The following is a 16,016-nucleotide window of genomic DNA, read 5'->3' as shown; positions in this document are numbered from 1 at the left end:
TTCTGAGCATACTTCCTCAAATGTGGAATGAAATTGGTAACACCTGTTTTAGATTTGTAAGAGGGAACAAATGAGATAATTCATGTCAAGCACTTAGTATTGTTCCTGGCCTAGAGTAAGGGCCAGTGAATGGGAGTTATAGCATTATTACGATTAATAATAATTCTATAAAAATAATTGTCAGGCACTGTGCTTTGCCTGGGTTGTCTCTTTGAATTCACAAAACCACCCCGTGAAGTAGGTATAATTGTGTCTTTTTTTCAGACCAGGAAATGGAGGCTTGCAGGGGTTAAGAATTGGTCCAGGCAGACACAGGACAAATACTACATGATATCACTTAAAGGATAAATTTAAAATAGTCAGACTCATGGAAGTAGAGTGTGGAATGGTGGTTGCCACAGATTGGGGTTGGGGGTGGGTGGGAATGGGAAGGTATTAGTCAAAGGGTGTAAAGTTTCAGATAGACAAGATGACCAAGTCCTAGAGATCTACTGTACAGCATAGAGCCTATGTTAACAATACTGTATTATATACTTCAAATTTTGCTGTGAGGGTAGAGCTTATGTTAAGTGTTCTTATCACAAAAAAATAATAAATAAGAGGGCAGAGGAAACTTTCTGAGGTGATGGATAGGTTATGGCATAGATTATGGTGATGGTTTCATGGGTATGTACTTATCTCCACACTTATCATGTCATATACATTAATCATGTACACCTTTTTATGTGTCAAAAAAAATAAAAAGAGAGAAGAATTGGTCTACAGTTATGCAGCTGCTAAGTGTCAGGACCAGAGCTCATATGCTGGAATCTCAGCTCCGGAACTGGTGCCATTTAATTCCCTTCCTCTGCTGCCCAGGGTCTTCACAGTTCTGAAAGTCCACCTGTGACCTGGGGCAGCCTCCAGTGTTACAGCAGGGGGTCTTGGACCGCTTGGAGAAGAGGCAGGATCCTGCAGCCTGGCTGAGTGTGCTTCCTCGCCATGTCTAAGGTTAGCCGAGGCTGGAGGGTGAAGCCTTAGGAAGAGGCAGCCAAAACGAGCCCTGTGGCCCCCAGAGGCTCTCATCACTGGACCACAGGGCTGGGGAAGGGCGTAAGCTGGGTGAGACCCGGAAGCCTGGTTTTGAGGAGAAATGATCGTGTCTAGGGGCTGGGAGGAGTCCTGGAGCCACGTACTTCTTCTGGGCCTGATGTCTGCTTTGGGGAGGGGGTTCGCCTGCGAGCTGTGGGTGTGAGGAGAGCCTGCACCCTCCTCTTTTCATCTCGGCTGCCTGTGAGAGTTCCCACTGCCTCTCAAGACCTTTTATAAAATAAAGAGTTGGAGCAAATAATTTCTAAGGGCTCTTTTAGCTATAAAAAGCGGTGGTGGTAATTCTAAATTGGTGGATTAACCCTGTCAGCACAGCACCGGGGCAGGTGGGATAATTGTCACCCCACTGTGCTCTCCAGACCTTCCTTGGGGTAGAGAATGGCCACAGCTCCCTGAGCCACCTGCCAGTGCCGGGCATCTCTCTGCCTGGCCGGGTGGGGAGTAGTTACACAAGAGAAGCCTTGGTTGCTAAGTTACAGTTGAGGGCCTGTGGGTCTGCATTACCAGAGCATCCACACCTGCTCTGCCCTTGAGTGATAAAAGCTCGTTGCTCTGAGGTCTACCCTGCTTCTCCATCACCAACTGTACCTCTGAGTCTGAAGCACTGTGGACCCTGGAGTCAGACACAGGTTTGAATTCTGGTGCTCCTGCTTGAGCTGCAGGACCTAGAGGAAAGTACTTAACCCCACGAAGCTTTAGTTTTTCATATTAAAAGAAAATGGAGATAATACGAGTACCTGCATTGGAGGGCTTTTGTGAGGCTTAAGTGAAAAGGGTCAGAGAAAGGGCTTAGAACAGTGCGTGGCACATAGTAGGTGCTCAGTAAAGTAAGATGTTGGTAGCATTAACGTCCACCCCCTGCCCAGAGGCCAGCATCCTCTTTTCCTGACCTGTTCAGAAGAGCTATCGATCCTTCCATGTTGTCTGGCTTCCCTGGGTACATACTCAGGGCCCAGGGTCTATCAGGGAATCACACCTTTCACTCTGCCAGTGGTGATGACCATCGGTACAGTCTTAATGCTAAGAGTTGTCTCCTTTCTCCACTTTTAAAAGCTTAACAGAGGGCCCCTTCCTGGCTGGGCAGTGGGTACTCAGCCCTGGGCCAGGCTTCAGGGAGCGGTTGGGGACCTGGTCTGCTGTACTGTCACTATTACTGTTGTCCCCATTACAGACCCTTGGGTCCGGTTGTTTTAGACACACCCAGTGACAAGACACATCTCAGGGTCCTTCAGTAGTGGGGGGTTTGTGACAGGAATCATGGCACATCCTGGGGGGCTTCAGGAGTTACCACCGTTATGCTGGGTCCCAGAGCTTACAAGAGGGATGTACAGTGGCCACTGTAAGGGGCCAGAGAAGCAGTCCAGCCTTACTCTGTTCAGGAGTTCATTTCTCAGGAGACCTACCTCCTGCCTGCGGGCCTGCGGGTGTGGACATCTGATAAAGCGCCACCGCTGGATCTGACCTCTTCAGGGTCTCCCACCAGTGGCTGCTGTAGACCCAGGCTCCGCTCGTATCCATTTAGCTGTGGCCTAGAGACCTGGGCTGGTTTTTTGCCACTTCAGCATTAGAAGTGATGCAGCTTGTGTGGGAAGGTGTCGGTTGGGGAACCATTTCTCAAGAGGGGCTTAGAGTATGGCAGCCTTCTTAGTGTGCCCCAGAACATAGGCTTATGCATTGTCTTAGCAGAGGCTGGGAACAGGGTTTACTAGCCTTTATTGAAGGGGAGGGTTGTCCTTGGTTGTTTACCCTGGGTTGGACAGAAATGCCCTGCTGGGTATTTAGAAGCAGGGAATTGCAGAATTGTGGAGTGTTAGAAAAACCTCGGAGGAGTTCTTCTTAAAATTGAGTGCACACTAGAATCACCTGGAAGCTTTTTTAAAAAACACAGATTCCTGAATCACCCTTCAGAGATTCTGGTTCAGCAGGTCTGGAGGGGGCCCCAGATTCTGCATTTCTCGTATCCCAGGTGATGCTGACACTGCTTTGGGGGACCCCATGTCCAGCCCCCGCCAGCCTCACAGGTTGACCTCGGTTTACTGGACCACTGCCCAGCAGGGGAGAGGCTCACTGCCTTACAAAGTAGCCGATCCCTCAATGTTAGAACAGCTCTAACCCTTAGAGAAGCTTCTTCTTGCCTCCCACGCTGGAGTCCCCTCCCTGTGACTCCCCCTCAGGCCTTACTTTAGTGCCCTGGAGCGGCCCATACCACCGTGCTAGGTGCAGAGTGGCAGCCAGCTGCTGGGAATTACAGGTACCTGAAGTCCGCCCTTCAGCCTGGGGCCTGGGTTGCACATGTCACCGTCATGCACATGTGTCCACTCTGTTAGAGAGGGGTGCAGCCCCCCCCTCTGGAGCAGCCTCACTCTTGCTGCACAGCCCCTCAGGTGTTTGAAGAATGCCCAGGTTCCAGGGGCTTCTCTTCCGCAAGGAAGGGGCCCTACCCCTTTGAGCATCCTACACAGAATGGGGTTTCTGGATCCTTCCTGATCCTGGCTGCCCCACTGGATGTATCCCAGAAGGACTCACGTGGAATAGTCTCATGTTAACAATTAAGCACGTAGACTCTGATTCCTGACAGAGGTCATATCCTCAGTCTAATCATGAGGAAACACCAGACAAGCCCAAATTGAGGGACATACTAGAAAATATCTGACTCTGTTAAAAATTGTCAGGGTCATAAGAGGGAAGGAAAGGCTCAGAAGCTGCCCAAAATGGGGGAGACGAGAGACATGCTACCTGGCCGCCAGGCTTCATCCTGGTTTGGATTCTGCACCACAGAATAGAGACCACGGATTCATAACAGTATCATATCAATATTAATTTCCCGATTTTGTGTGATATGAGAGAATGTCCTCATTCTTAGGAAATAGATGCTGAAGTGTTAGGGGTTAAAGGGGCAAGACATCTTCAGCTTATATTTTTAATTTTTTATTTTTTTGGCTGTGTTGTGTCTTTGTTGCTGCGCGCGGGCTTTTCTCTAGTTGTGGCAAGCGGGGGCTACTCTTCGTTGTGGTGTGCAGGCTTTTCATTGCGGTGGCTCCTCTTGCTGGGAGCACGGGCTCTAGGCGCGTGGGCTTCCGTAGCTGTGGCTCGCGGGCTCTAGAGCACAGGCTCAGTAGTTGTGGCACACGGGCTTAGTTGCTCCGCGGCATGTGGGATCTTCTTGGACCAGGGCTCGAACCCGTGTCTCCTGCATTGGCAGGCGGATTCTCAACCACTGCGCCGCCAGGGAAGTCCCTCCAGCTTATTTTGTTTTTTTTAATATTTATTTATTTATTTATGGCTGTGTTGGGTCTTCGTTTCTGTGCGAGGGCTTTCTCCAGTTGCGGCAAGCGGGGGCCACTCTTCATCGCGGTGCGCGGGCCTCTCACTGTCGTGGCCTCTCTTGTTGCGGAGCACAGGCTCCAGACGCGCAGGCTCAGCAATTGTGGCCCACGGGCCCAGTTGCTCCGCGGCACGTGGGATCCTCCCAGACCAGGGCTCGAACCCGTGTCCCCTACATTGGCAGGCAGATTCTCAACCACTGCGCCACCAGGGAAGCCCTCCAGCTTATTTTTAAATAGTTCAGAAAAAGAGAAAGAGAGAATGGTAAAACGAATGTGTCAAATTAGCAGTTGTTGGATCTGGGTAAGGATGTAGGAGAGCTGTTTGTATTATACCTACAACTTTTTGTAAGTCTGGGATTATTTCCAGATAAAAGAAAAACAAATAACAGAGATGACAGACCCTGTAGCCACCCTGACTGCGTTAGAGTCTCAGTGCTGCTTCCTGGGTGACCTTGGGCAGGTTTCTAACCTCTTTGCCCTTTGGTTCTACCATCTATAACATGACGATCATCATGTAAATTGGAGAACCTGGCACCTAGTGATTGGCCAGTGGATGTTGGCTTTGATATGATGATGAAGGAGGTGGTGGAGTTGGTGGTGGTGATGGTGGTGATGAAAGGGAGGAGTTGAGGGTGACACCTTGGTGATGAGGCCAAAGGAAAACCCAAGCCGAGGCCTGTCACCTCCCTCCACTCACTAATGCTGGGCTCCAGGCTCCCTGGGTTTTTGGCAGGGACTGCTGTGACCTGGACACCACACGGCTTCCCCCAGCAGAGGGCTTCGCCAGTGGTCACCTGAGCCCAAGGGGCTCCACTGGTGAAACACAGGTCTCCTGGCAGCTTCACGCCCTGCCTTCTCCTGGCACTGGCCACACTTGCTCTGCAGCCTGAGTGCCCCACTGTCTTATAAAGACAGTGCCCTTTCAGCTGTGCATGACTTCAGGCCTGGCCATCACTGCCCTGGGATGGGAGAGGAGCCTCTGCCTTGGTGGCCCCATGACTTTCTTGGTGGGCAGATGTGAGAACTGGGCACAGTGATGTCTGCTGTGGCTGGAGGTTTGTAGCAGTCATTGTCAGCAGGGATGTGTGGACACCTAACAGGGATACTCCTCTTAGCCCCCAGACCACCAAAACACCTCCAAAACCTTGCTCAGAACTCCCTCACCCTTCAGGTAGCTTCCGTGGGTGGCCTCACGGAAGCTACTAGTAATTCAGGCTGCATTTGGGATAAACGCGGTTTTTTTCAATAAATGACAATGGTGCCTCACAGCACCATTTCCTGTCAGGCACACTTCTTCGTTCTTCTTTGTGAATGTTTTACGCCTCTTGTAGTGAGTGGCCTTCTGACCCTTTTGATGAATTCAGTCTTCTCACATTGGACCTGAGGGCCCAAATGGATCTGTGTACACATTGGGGACTGTGCAGTTCCTGTAAGAATTGTTTTTATTTGAATTTGCAGTTTCAGTAGAAAACCTGATGCAGGCGTGTTCTGTGTCACCTGGGTGAGCATGACAGCCGAGACTCACACGATTCTATTCTCTGTTGCGTCCCTGTTCGTGACCCCATTGGTGCGTAGTAGTGCTTTTCTGTTTTGCCAGAAAGGGCCAACACAGGCAGCTCTAACTTGCAAGTGACCCATGGGTGCCAAGCAAAAGCCAGGTGGTGACGCAGCAGGCTGTGCGAGCGGGGGTTTCCGCGTCGGAGGTAGGCTGGGCTCACCTCCGTCTGTTCAGCTGTCCCGCCTGTGCTGAGCGCCGTGGAGCCCTGGCTGTCCTCAGCAAAGCCTGCCACCGCGTATCCTACCAGAGTCACACAGACTGGAATTCTCTTGCTCCTCTGCCCGCCCCCCACAAGGAGTTCCATCCTCTTTAATTGATAAGGAAGTAGAGTCACTATCTTTAGCTTGACCCAGGATTGATGTCTGCAGCTTTGCCTTGCTTTGCCCGTTATACTAAAGCAAGGAGTTACTATCCATGTTAAATTAAGTTTTTAGTCTAAGCATGTGAACTCGTAACTAAATGTTAAATATGCCTGGTCAATTAAATGTTGGGTTTTACAAGGAATACTCAGAGGCTGCCAACATTTTGCCAAAGGGTAAATGCTTTTGGCAGAAAACCTGATGTCTTGTCAGTGTTTCTTCAGGTTTGTCTATAGCACTGGATGGAGATCTAACTTTGGAGCCCATAGAAGCGTGATGTTAGGAGTACCAGTTCTACACACTGCTTCTGGTAACAATAAATAGGAGGGGGAGGGAGCAGGGGGAGAGATCATTCTGAGGGTGTTTGAGTTATTGGAACTCGTTTGCTTTCCCTAACTCACAACGTGTGAGACACATCAGTGCAGGACAGAAAGCTTCCATAATTCAGCAGTAGTAATTCAGGCTGCATTTGGGATAAAAGCAGTTTTTTTCAATAAATGACAAAATAAGAATTCTACGATTTTCAGTCGGGAGTATGAACAACCCTTAAAAGTAAGATTGTTATACTATTCATATAAAACCTTCTGCAGGCGCTGTTGCCACCCCACATCTTGCCATGGGCGCTGCTGGTCTTCTGAGCCTGGGTCTGGCAGGTGCTGGCAGTCCCAGCTCCCCCGACCCCCACAGCCCTGCTCCTGGGGGAGTGGCCGGTGAACAGCGGCTGGTCCTGGCAGTTGGGAACCCAGTGCAGCTGGCCAGGCCAGCAGGAGAGGGCTTCACTTTAGACCAGAGCTTACATCCTTGGTCCCATTGTACCAGCAGCCCCAGCCCTTGGGCCTACCTGCCGTCTTCACTCAAGTTGAATAGTTGCCAGAAATTACAGATTAGGACATTTCACATATTAAATGGATTTCTGGCTTCTCTGGAAAAACCAGAAGGGTAGTGTTACAGACTGAATTGTGTCCTTGCAAATTCATGGTGGAAGTCCTAAACCCCAATGTGACTATATTTAGAGAAAGGACCTTTAAGGAGGTAATTAAAGTTAAATGAGGTCATAAGGGTGGGGCCCTAATCCAATAGGACTGGTGTCCTGATAACAAGAAGAAGAGACACTAAAGATCTCTTTCCCTCCAGCACACACAAAGAGGTCAGGTGAGCACACAGTGAGAAGGTGGCCGTCTGCAAGCCATCGAGAGAGGCCTCAGGAGAAACCAAACATGTCGACACCTTGATCTGGGACTTCTAGCCTCCACTACTGTGGGAAAATAAATTTCTCTTGCTTAAGTCACCCAGTCTGTAGTACTTGGTTATGGCAGCCGGAGCAGACTAATACTAGTAGGTACCACCGGGCCGCTTTCCTGCCAGGCCCTCGTCAGCTTGAACTTTAACCTGGGCGTTTGGTCTCCGGGTCACACTGCTCGCTCCTGGCTTCACTTTCCCCATTGGCTCTTGGCCTTAGTAAGCATGTGAGTCTGTACCCCCCGCTCTAGGCCTAGAATTCCTGGGGCTTGTACTCCTTATGAGATGCCAGGGCCCTTGTGAATGGCTTTTCTGTGCCTGTGTCTGGAGCCGGGCAGGGCCCCCCAGGAGTGGAGCCTGCACCCAGTGCGGGATGAGCAGCCTCGGGCGGGAGCCTCCACAGTGGCGGCTCCTCCTGCCCGGCTCTTAGTGTGTCTGCAGGTGTGGCGGCGGCATCAGCACCTTCCTCCGGTGCTTCCTGGAGTACATGGGATCCCGGAAAGGAGGATTTGCCGTCTGTGGGAATCTGATAGTACGTATCTGGTCTAGGAGCTGAGTAAAGCAGTTTTTGGGGGGTGAATTGGCAGTATCCTCTATCTGCCTCAGTTTCTAGAGGGCTGTTTTAAGCATGTTTTTAATCCCTTATTTCTTTTTTCTCATTTCTTTTGAAAAATATTCTTGTTTTTTTTTTTTTTTAGCTTGAACCCATTCTTCTATGTATTGACTTGGCAGCAAAATTAAAGAAACAATAGCTAGATAAACATCTTATATCTACCAAACTTAAGTAGAGTACATTTCTTTTTTTTTTTTTTTTTTTTTGGAGACTTTTTAAAAATTTATTGTACCCTTCCTGTCTCAGATGCCGAGCTGAACTTTGAACTTTTTTTTTTTCAAAGTTTTTAAAATTTTTATTATTTTTTCACATGAAGAAAATTGTGTAAATCTTAAGTTTTTTTTGTTTTTTTTTTAAACATCTTTATTGAAGTATAATTACTTCACAATGGTGTGTTAGTTTCTGCTTTATAACAAAGTGAATCAGCTACAGATATACACACGTTCCCATATCTCCTCCCTCCCGCATCTCCCTCCCTCCCACCCTCCCCATCCCACCCCCCCAGGCGGTCACAAAGCACCGTGCTGATCTCCCTGTGCTATGCGGCTGCTTCCCACTAGCTATCTATTTTACATTTGGTAGTGTATATATGTCCATGACACTCTCTCATCCTGTCACATCTCACCCCTCCCCCTCCCCATATCCTCAAGTCCATTCTTTAGTAGGTCTGTGTCTTTATTCCCATCTTGCCACTAGGTTCTTCATGACCTTTTTTTTTTTTTTTTCCTTAGATTCCATATATATGTGTTAGCATACTGTATTTGTTTTTCTCTTTCTGACTTACTTCACTCTGTATGACAGACTCTAACTCCATCCACCTCATTACAAATACCTCCATTTCATTTCTTTTTATGGCTGAGTAATATTCCATTGTATATATGTGCCACATCTTCTTTATCCATTCATCCGATGATGGACACTTAGGTTGCTTCCATGTCCTGGCTATTGTAAATAGAGCTGCAGTGAACATTTTGGTACATGACTCTTTTTGAATTATGGTTTTCTCAGGGTATATGCCCAGTAGTGGGATTGCTGGGTCATATGGTAGTTCTATTTTTAGTTTTTTAAGGAACCTCCATACTGTTCTCCATAGTGGCTAGAGTACATTTCTGATGAAAATATTCTAACACTAAAAATATACCATCGAAAAACATTCTTGCTCTATCATTCTTTGTCCTGGCTGAGCCAGTAAGCTCTTTGTGCCCCATATCCATTGGGTCCTAAATGTGGAGCCTGAGGTAGAGGAAGCAGAGAATGACAAACGTGGTGACATTTGAGTCCCCGGGACCTCTTTGCCCTGAATGCAGAGAAGATGAGGTCCCAGGGGTGCCTGGGCACCTGTTAGCGTAGACAGTGCTTACGCGCTCCGTGTTCAAATCCTGACGCCTTTCCATGCAAGCCGAGGGCCTTGGGACACATTACTTAGCTTCTCCTCGCCTCTGTGTCCTGATCTGTGAGATGGGGAAAATGTTACTGGTGCTTTGCTAGCCGCTTAGATGTTGGTTTTCCGATTAAATGAGGAAGTGCACAAATAGTTTTTAAGTACCCTGCCAGCATAAAACGTTGAGGGTGGCAGCGGTTCTGCATGTTAATTTTGTACTGGAAACCAGCTGCTCAGACCAGGCAGAAGCGTCTTCTAAATTTATGGGGCCATCTTCACAGAGAAAGGAAACAAGTCATTAGGAAGATGGAGCAAAGCTGGGAGATGGTGAGGGTGCTTCCCAAAGCAGTTGGGGGTTCAGCCCTTTTGGGAATTGGTCTGAGGCCATACAGTTTGGTACCTGTTTTTCGTTCACTGTTAATTTTAGGAGCCCTAATGGAAATATAATTATGACAGCTGATGTGCTTTGAGGCCTGTTTAGATACTCTACATGCTTTAGCTCACTTATTCTTACAACGCCCCGAGGAGGTTATTCTTCCCATTGTACAGATGAGGCCATTGAGACTTAAGGTGGTGGACGGACGTGCCAAGATCATAAAGCCAGCTCACGTGTAGTCTGAAGGAAGGTGAGCGTGAGCAAGAGCCTGGGAAGAATTCTTGACCACCACCATGAGGAAGGAGGCTTGAAACCTCCTCTGCCGTCTTGTGTGTGTCCTGACACCTGCACTCGCCCAGACTGAATGCACTTCCGTGGTGTGGGAAAGCTGCCAGGGTTCCCAGCTTCCTAAGCAGACTCTTCTCTCATGCACATGACGATGCTCTTCCTCTAGGGGAGCCTTTTGGGGGAGACCAGTGGGAAACAGATTTTTAAGCAAAGGCCAAATGAGTGTCTAATCAGGAGGACACAGGAAGTGACCAGAAGTGGGGTTGGGCTGGTCCCACTGGACAAGGAAAGCTTGTCGCCTGTACTGAGGGCCTCTCTGACATTCGTGGGGCAGGAGGAGCGCGTCTAGCAGTGGGGGCCCGGCCTCACCCCCAGCAGTGAAGATGCTTCCTCCGTTAGCGCTCCCGAGAACGCGTTCCCTGCCTCTCTGACAGCTGCGCCACGTCAGGTGTTCACAGCAGCCTCTTGTCTCCTCTGCCACAGGGAGAACCTTGAGGATGGGGGTGTCTTTTCTTTTTTTTTTTTTTTTTTAATGTTTGTATCTCTTGCTCATACCCTACTCTAACTTAGGCTGATGCAGAGCCTCACTCCCGTTTCCTGCATGTTCTCCTAAGTCTTTGGACTCAGGTTCATGAATAGATATAGATAGAAATGGATGGAGATACGGACATATCTTCCTTTGGGTGAGTCAACGGGAAGTTCAGGCTGCCCTGCCCCGCACCCCGCCAGGGCTGCCCCCCGGGGGGGAGGAGCGCCGTGGCTGGCGTCCATCCTGCTCGGCTGCTGGCTGTGCCATAGTGGTAGTTACGTAAGGTCAGCGCCCTGCCTGCCCACCTCTAACCGATCCTGTTGTCAAGAGAATGAAGGAGGGAATCTCAGGACCTATGTCATGGACGACTCACGGGCACAGCTTTCCACCATGTGCCACAGAACCAGGCCTCAGGAGGGGTTGGGGATCTGTTCAGAGCTTGCCTCCTTGCTGGAAGACAGGTGCTCTGGGCACGTGCCCTTTGTAAGCCTTGAGGCCTTGTTCTGTCTTAGCATGGCCGTCCTCCCCTGGTCTCCCTGCCACTTACCTCTCCTGGGAGAGGGTCCCCTGCTCCAGACCAGGCTTTGGGACAGAGTGGCTTGACAGGTAACTTGAGACCAGAGTGGTCCGCTCATAATAAGTGACAGGCCCCTCCACTCCTGGGACCCCCAGGCCAGGGAGTAGGTGTGCTGAAGACAACACCATCCAAGCTATTGATGCCGCACCTTAGAAGTCCAAGAGGGACTGTCTTTTCCGTGTAACAAGTTTATTTCCAAAGAACATAGTTCTGTAGTTAGCCCTCGGCACCACAAGCAGAGAAGGTGTCTCCAGGGCCATTGAGTTGGCCCCTTTTATTTGCCTCCTTGCCCCTGGCCAGCATTGCTCTTAATCTGCCTCCATAACGAGACTCCACCGGGGAAGGCAGCAGGGACACCGCCCTCCTCTTCCGGCAGCCTGGTACCTGGTCCAGAGAAGTTGTATCTCCTCGGCCAGCACACAGGACTTAGGAGAATCTTGGCTTCCTTAGAGCCAGGGGTCTGATTAATGTACTCTTTGTCTCCATCTGTTATCTTTTGAAAACATTTCTGAGGATTTTGCCTGATCCTTCTGTTCTCCAGGCATCTGTGGGCTGCTGCGGTGCAATTGGGGTTGGGGGTTGGACAGACACAGAGCGGGGACCGTGGGGAACAGGCTGGAAGGACTTTATGATAAGCAGTGACTGCCTGAGTTCTTGTTGGCTTTCTCACTACCACACTTTGGCTGTTTCACAGCAGGGGAGAGTACAAGGGCAGCTTTCCATCTGTCTCCACAGGGGCAAAATACAATAATATCTGTGTTAATTAACATTCCCCCAGAAGCAGATTCTGAGACAAGGATTCAAGTGCAAGTAGATTATTTGCACTTGATCGCAATACACATGAACAGGGCAGTGGGGAAAGGAGACAGGGTGGGGAAGAAGGCTAGTTCCCACTGCGGGCAACTGTGTAATCCACTTAATCCATTAGGAGCTCTGGGAGCCAGTGTAGAAGACGCCTCTGGGCCATCTCATGTGGGGAGGATGTGATTGGGGGATTTACGTGACCGTTCCCATCAGATGTGGGCATTCCCATCAGATGTTGGCGCAGGCTGCTTGGCCCGTAAGTGGTAAAGTTAGAAACCCAGGCAATCTGACCTCAGGGCCCCATGCTTTAACCACCATGCTTTATTTCTAGGGAAATGTTCTGTCCATCCCCAGCAAACCTTTTCTCCCATTTTCCCTCTTGGAAGGGTAACTGGAAAGCCTGAAGCGTCCATGAGAGGTCCACGTGGGCGAGTCTGTATGTGTCCTGCCTTCTGTCAGCGCCATTCTGGCAGGGCCTGGGGGTGGGTGGAGGACTTACCATCTGATTAGAAGCCGTCCTTCCCATTCCCCAGGCCGTAAGGCTGGTCTCTGCCTGGTTGCCTGTTGGCCCCGCGAGACCCCTACCCCCGTGTTCCCTGCTTCCCATAAGCTTTGTCCCAAGGCCCCCAAGCTCAGTGACTTAACTGGGATTGGCTGCTGCACACACAGCCCCCTGGCCCTCCTGCCTGCCTGTGGCCCCTGCTCCACCTCCCCACCTGCTGCCAAGCCTGCCTTTCACCACGAGGACACCTGGGTGAGGGGCAGGTAGCAGAATGCTCACTGGAGAGGCGGTGAGTACCTGGGGGCCCAGATGCCTGCTCAGGTTGGAGGTGGGTCTTTCCTCATTTCCTGGGCGTCTTGCTTTCTGATGTTCCCTGGGTGTGTGTTTTAGCCTTAGCTGCTGTTTGACGCCGTTCTTGTCTACGGTCAGAGCAAAACATGCACCAGCTCATGCCGTGCCCTTCTGCCTCCCCTCCCTCCAGGGAAAGCTTTATTTTATTTTATTATTTTTTCTGAGCATTAATTTATTACTTATCCACTATCCAGTATTCTGTCATTTTGTAATAGTGATCTATTTGATTCTTTGTTTCCTTTTTAACTTTTTCTTATGCAAAATGTCAAACAAACTCAAAAGGGATCAAAAAAAGACCCCATCATCATCTTCAACTACCAATATTCTACTGTCTTCTTCCATCTCTCTCCATGCCTTTTTTGCTGGAGTATTTTAGAACAAACCACATACATGTTATTTTACCTATAAATACTTATGTCCTCTTATTTCTTAAGTTATCTAATTTTTTAATAACTTTTTATTTTGAAATAATTTGAGACTTACATCAAAGTTACAAAAAACGCTTCACTCAGCTTCCCCTAATGTTAACATCTTACACGACCACAGTATAAGTATCAAAACCAGGAAATTAACACAGGCTTGATACTGTACCATGAGCCTTATTCAGATTCTACCAATGTCCTACTAATGTCCTTTTTCTGGCCCAGGAGTCCACATTGCATTTAGTTGCCTTGTCTCCTTACTCTCCTCCAATCTGGGACCTCCTCAGTCTTCCCTTGTCTTTTATGACTTTAACTCTTGAAGAGTCCTGGTCAGGTATTTTGTAGAATATCCTTCAATTGGGGTTTAATGTTTTCTTTATTAACTAATCTATAGACCATATTCAGAGCTAGAACTGGAGCTAGAACCAAGTTTTCCCCATTTAGAAATATAGATTGAAGTTATGTAGTTTGGGCAAGAAGGCTCCAGAAATGAGGTACCCTTCTCAGCACATCATATCAAGGGGTACACGATGTCACTATATTATTATGGGTGATGTTAATGTTGATTATTTGGTTCAGGGGATGTCTGCCAAGCTTCTCTGATGTAAAATTTCTATTTTTACCTTTGTCATTAATATGTATCTCATAGGGAGATACTTGGAGACTATGCAAATTTCCTGTTTCTCATCATACTTTCACCCACTAATTTTAGCATCCATCAGTGGATCTTGCCTGAAACAGTTATTGCTATGATGTTTGCCAAATGGTGATTTTCTTTTTCCATCATTGCTTCTACATTTATTAACTGGAGTTCTGTAAGGGAGATCTGTCTCTTCTCCCCTATTTGGGTACACCAGGTTTTCTCTCTCGAGCCGCCTTGGTACTGTCTGTACCACGGTGGTGGTAAGGATAGTTGGTTCCCGTGGCGGGACCATAGGACACTGGTCGGAAATTGTCAACTATCAGCAATTTAACGTGGTTCAACCTTATAGCAAAGTAGTTCTTAGCTGGTGAGGCTGGGTGGAGAATTTCTAGATGGGGACACATATATTTGGAAAAGTATATGCAGCAATATTATTTTACATATTACAGATATAGATATAAAATACGAACTTCAGAAGGTAGAAGTTGATGAAATCCTGTTGTCTTGGGGAGCAGATATTGCAGAAGAGAGTCTTGTGTGTGAGAGATTCTTGGGGGAAGGGGATGCTGGACTTCACAGGTCAGTTTGAGGCATGAAAGAGTTTCTCTGTATTATTAGTGGGTGCATGGGTTTGAAAAGACTGGGAAACGCTGACTGATGCTTAAACAGATTTCTCAGCTACGGGGTTTCTGGGCTTATAGAGACCCTGCCCTAGAGACGAACAGGGCTGACTGAAGGTGCAGTCAAAAGCCAGCTAAGAAGGCAGCTGCCCCTGCCCTATTCTCTCACCCCATGGCTGGTGTCAGGTGTTACCCGTGCTGTTCCTGTGAGGGCTGAGGGTGAGATTCTTCGATCGTTTGAACAGTCCTGGGCCTCAGAGCAGGTATGATACCCTTCCCGGTGGTACGGAAAAAATGGGAGCAAATGCCCACAGCTCAGCCAGGCCTCCCTGTCGGTGTGTGTATGTGGGACAGGAAGTTTAACCCTTTGGAGGTTTTGCCTCAGTATACAAAACCATTGTCAGTGGTGATATTCAGACACAGTTCCCTTAGTGGACCACTGAGGCGACAAGTTTCTACCCATCTTTTCATGGAGATCTAAAAACCAGCAGGCCTGATTTCCAAACAGGAGCTTTAAGCAAGAGCAGATGTTCCCTATCTCCCCCATGCATGTGTGCCACGTGTCCTGAGAAGGGGCATGCGGGGTCCTGGTGTGCAGCCTGGGAACTGAGCTCACAGGCCTTCTGTCCCGTATGTGCCCATGGTAAGGTGAAGTCCTTACCTTGCAGTACCAGGAATGTCGGGCCCTTAATGGGGATCTTCCCTGAGGCCGCTTGTCACAGATACCTTTGCTGGTTATCTTTTGCTGCAGCAGTGCTTCATAACAAACAGCCCCAGAATTTCAGTGACCTACAATAAGAAGCACTTACTCAGCTCACATGTCTCTGTGTTGCCTGGTCTTGGCTGGGTTTGACCGGTGGTTCTGATGATCTTGGCTGGACTCAGTTACAAACCTGGGGGTCAGCTGAGCCAGACTGAGCATGGCTGGAGCAGCTGTGCCCCACACACAGATCTCTTCTCCTGGGACCAGGAAGTTAGGCTGAACACAGTCTTCTCATGGCAACATCCTAAGTATAAAGAGGGCAAAGACACAAGCACTTTTCAAGCCCCTGATATGTTCTGTCTGCTAACATCTCATTGGCCAAAGCAAGTTATGTGGCCACGCCCAAAGTCCAGGTGCAGGGATGTATATTCCCCCATGGAAGCAGCAGGGGAGGGAGGGGAGTGAATATTTTTGAACAACGGTCTAGCCTACCGTATCTTCAAATGTGCAGAACGATGCAAGCAAGGATCCAGTGCCGTAGCAGAGCCCAGCGCAATGCCTGGCGCAGAGCGGGCGCTCGGGGTGACTCCAGACACCGTGCAGACACCTTTTCCTTTTCCTTCTCTCCTCCCGCAG

At 48.9% G+C, this 16,016-nt stretch overlaps 1 protein-coding gene and 1 long non-coding RNA gene across 4 annotated transcripts in view; one reads left to right on the top strand and one right to left on the bottom strand.

Annotated features, from left to right (window-relative positions):
* The window catches only part of LOC309637809, a 201,401-nt gene extending 185,393 nt beyond the window's left edge, over positions 1 to 16,008 (bottom strand). The window contains exon 1 of the long non-coding RNA XR_014250826.1: positions 8,544 to 16,008. This is a non-coding gene — a long non-coding RNA (uncharacterized lncRNA). The remainder of the gene's footprint in view (positions 1 to 8,543) is intronic.
* The window catches only part of POMGNT2 (protein O-linked mannose N-acetylglucosaminyltransferase 2 (beta 1,4-)), an 82,126-nt gene that overhangs the window by 7,011 nt on the left and 59,099 nt on the right, over positions 1 to 16,016 (top strand). The gene's annotated exons all lie outside the window — the stretch shown is intronic.

The sequence above is a fragment of the Balaenoptera physalus genome (assembly GCF_965194825.1).
Source record: "Balaenoptera physalus genome assembly, chromosome: 11".
NCBI classification, from domain to species: domain Eukaryota; kingdom Metazoa; phylum Chordata; class Mammalia; order Artiodactyla; family Balaenopteridae; genus Balaenoptera; species Balaenoptera physalus.
The sequence above is the reverse complement of the archived record's forward strand: the minus strand, read 5'-3'. Positions and strand labels throughout refer to the sequence as shown.